Raw genomic sequence first — 2,704 nt, 5'->3', positions numbered from 1 at the left:
TGTCCCTCTCCCCTAAGACTCGACAGAACCAGCCAATTAGCCTTGAATTGGCCTCCGAGGTTTAATGGCGGTCGTATTAATCACACCCTGACGAAACACCGGGATATTATGCACCTACCGCCCACTTTCACCATTCCCCAGTTGGTCCCTTCACTACGATGCCGTCCCCTCCGGTGGCCCGGTAGTTAGCGTGTGTGTGTACCAGTTCTCCAGAGTAATGCATCCTTCATAACGATTTATTTTTACACATTATGCTCATGACACATTTATATGTTTTTGATGGTAACTATGTCGATCTTAAGATGGTGCTGATAACGTACCGAAACTGTGAAGGTGAAGTAAGAAAAATGAATCGCTAAAAACAAACAAAAAACAAAAAAAATAGGTGCTACGGAGTCTCCAGTCGAGGTTCCCCTGGTGTGTATGTGTGTGTGTGTATATATATATATATATATATATATATATATATATATATATATATATACACCGTTACCACACCACAATACATTGCCAGCAGTCACCACGTCAGATCCTAACCTTTGTTGCCACCATAAAGGGACTCGACACCGCCTTTGGTTGTGGTCAGACACGAGTTGAGCAGCAAGGGGAGGGGGGGGGGAGGAAAGGGAAGGGGGAAGAAAGGAGGGGAGAAAGGGAATGGGGAGGTATGGGAGTGGGGGGAGGGAGACATGAACAAATTAAGGGAGACAATCTTCGCCTATAAGGTTATCAGAAATTGCAGCTCCGTAACGATTACCAGTTGGACCATGTTGATAGAGGATTCATTACACAAAATTATCCCGGTAATAACCCCTTTAAATCCCATCCACTCTTCAGAGACGCATCGTATACGGAGATTTTAAGGAATAAGAATCTATTAATACACCGGCACAGCGAAAAGAGAGGTTTCGGCAAGGTGGATGAATACTGAACGCTTTCTTCACTTCGTAACTCGCTCCTTACTGGGGGAAGTTGGTGGTGCATTGGTTAGCACATCCAACTCCGTACTGGCAGAACCCTAGCACGCCTCTCCATCCGGTCATAGTGTTTGTCGAAATTTCGTTCCTTCTCGTCCCTGCTCGCGTAGAAATGCAATCAGGGACGTAGATATAACATTGTTTTGGGTCTTGTTCCAGGAGAAAATATGGCATCAGCAAATTTTGATTCCCTGGTTTATTTCCTTCAGCCCAAGTGAGTAATAAGTTTTCTCTATTTTGTTCTTGCTATTCCCAGGTAAATTTATTCAGGAGAAATGTCGTGATATTCAGGGATCAGATTTAGCTACATTAAACCCTTCATTACCTAGAAGTTTTCCGAACCTCAAGAAAATCGTCAGGTAGTATGAAGAATCGTGGTGAGGAGGTTAATGGCCCCCGTGCAGTAGATAGGCATGAATAAAAGCCTTCTACCTCGTTCCATCCTGTTCACATGGCGACACTTTCTAATGTCTCGAAGGAACAGTATAATGTATGGAGATATTATAAGTGCAATTACACGGGTCATTTGAGGAGAAGAAGCCTTGACATTATCCTAAGAGGGGAAACTCTCTCTCTCTCTCTCTCTCTCTCTCTCTCTCTCTCTCTCTCTCTCTCTCTCTCTCTCTCATACACACACACACACACACACACACACACACACACACACGCACGCAACCTTGCATATCCCACGCAACACAACTTTTCACCATTATCAAAACACATTCGCTCTCCACACAATGTCATCACCGAGTATGCTCATTCTCTCTCATGATTCCATTCCCATACCTTTGCTTACATTCTTCTCTGTAGATCAAGGACATGCAGCTCTTCCTTTCACCTACATGGGGGTGGAATGATGTGCTGTGATTGAGAGAGAGAGAGAAAGAGAGAGAGAGAGAGAGAGAGAGAGAGAGTCTAACTTGGGTATGTGTCATAGAGGTAAGCAAATATATAAACAGATAAACAGACAGACTGATAGACATACAAATATGAGATGAAGATTACGTAGAAGGAATGTCTATCTTTTGCATGCTAAATATATAGACAAACAGAGACAGACACAGACAGGCAGGCAGACAGACAGACAGATATATAGGTAGACAGATTAACAGGTGGACAGAGACTTACACAGATAGACAGACATAGATAAGTAGATAGAAACGGGAAAACAGACAGACAGACAGACAATATGAAGAACAAAATACAAAAAAATCACAGGTAAAATTATGATAACCGTAGAACTCAATGTGATCTCTTCCAGTCCAGATCGGCATTTACAATTTGGATAACCCCACATGACATCACCTAAAGCACGGAGTCCGGGATGAATAGAGTTCCGTAGTCAGTGTCCGCCTCCCACTGTCCGCACTCACCCCTGCGTGAAGGGCGTCTGACCTGGTGACGTAAGAGCGTCGTGTTTTCAAAGCCACAATGCCCTCCGCTTTGACGTAACTCGGTAATAACATTCGACGTACTAGGGCCACTCACAAACTTCCATACACTGCCTACCTGCCTGTGATTAATTACGTCCCTCGGTATATGATTACGTGAGTGGCCTTCCTGTCACCTCCGTCTCACTGTTTACCTAGAATAGTCGCCTGAAAAACTAAATAAAGGAGCGAATTATGATACAATATTCGCTAGATAAAGAAGATATCAGTTTGCAGGACTGACGGGTGCGCTCCGGCTAGTTTCCATGGGACCACCATTACAAATATCTTACCTTT

The sequence above is a fragment of the Coenobita brevimanus genome, chromosome 106, assembly GCF_032717465.1.
Source record: "Coenobita brevimanus isolate Jiangsu-jjx chromosome 106, ASM3271746v2, whole genome shotgun sequence".
Lineage (NCBI taxonomy): Eukaryota > Metazoa > Arthropoda > Malacostraca > Decapoda > Coenobitidae > Coenobita > Coenobita brevimanus.
The sequence above is the reverse complement of the archived record's forward strand: the minus strand, read 5'-3'. Positions refer to the sequence as shown.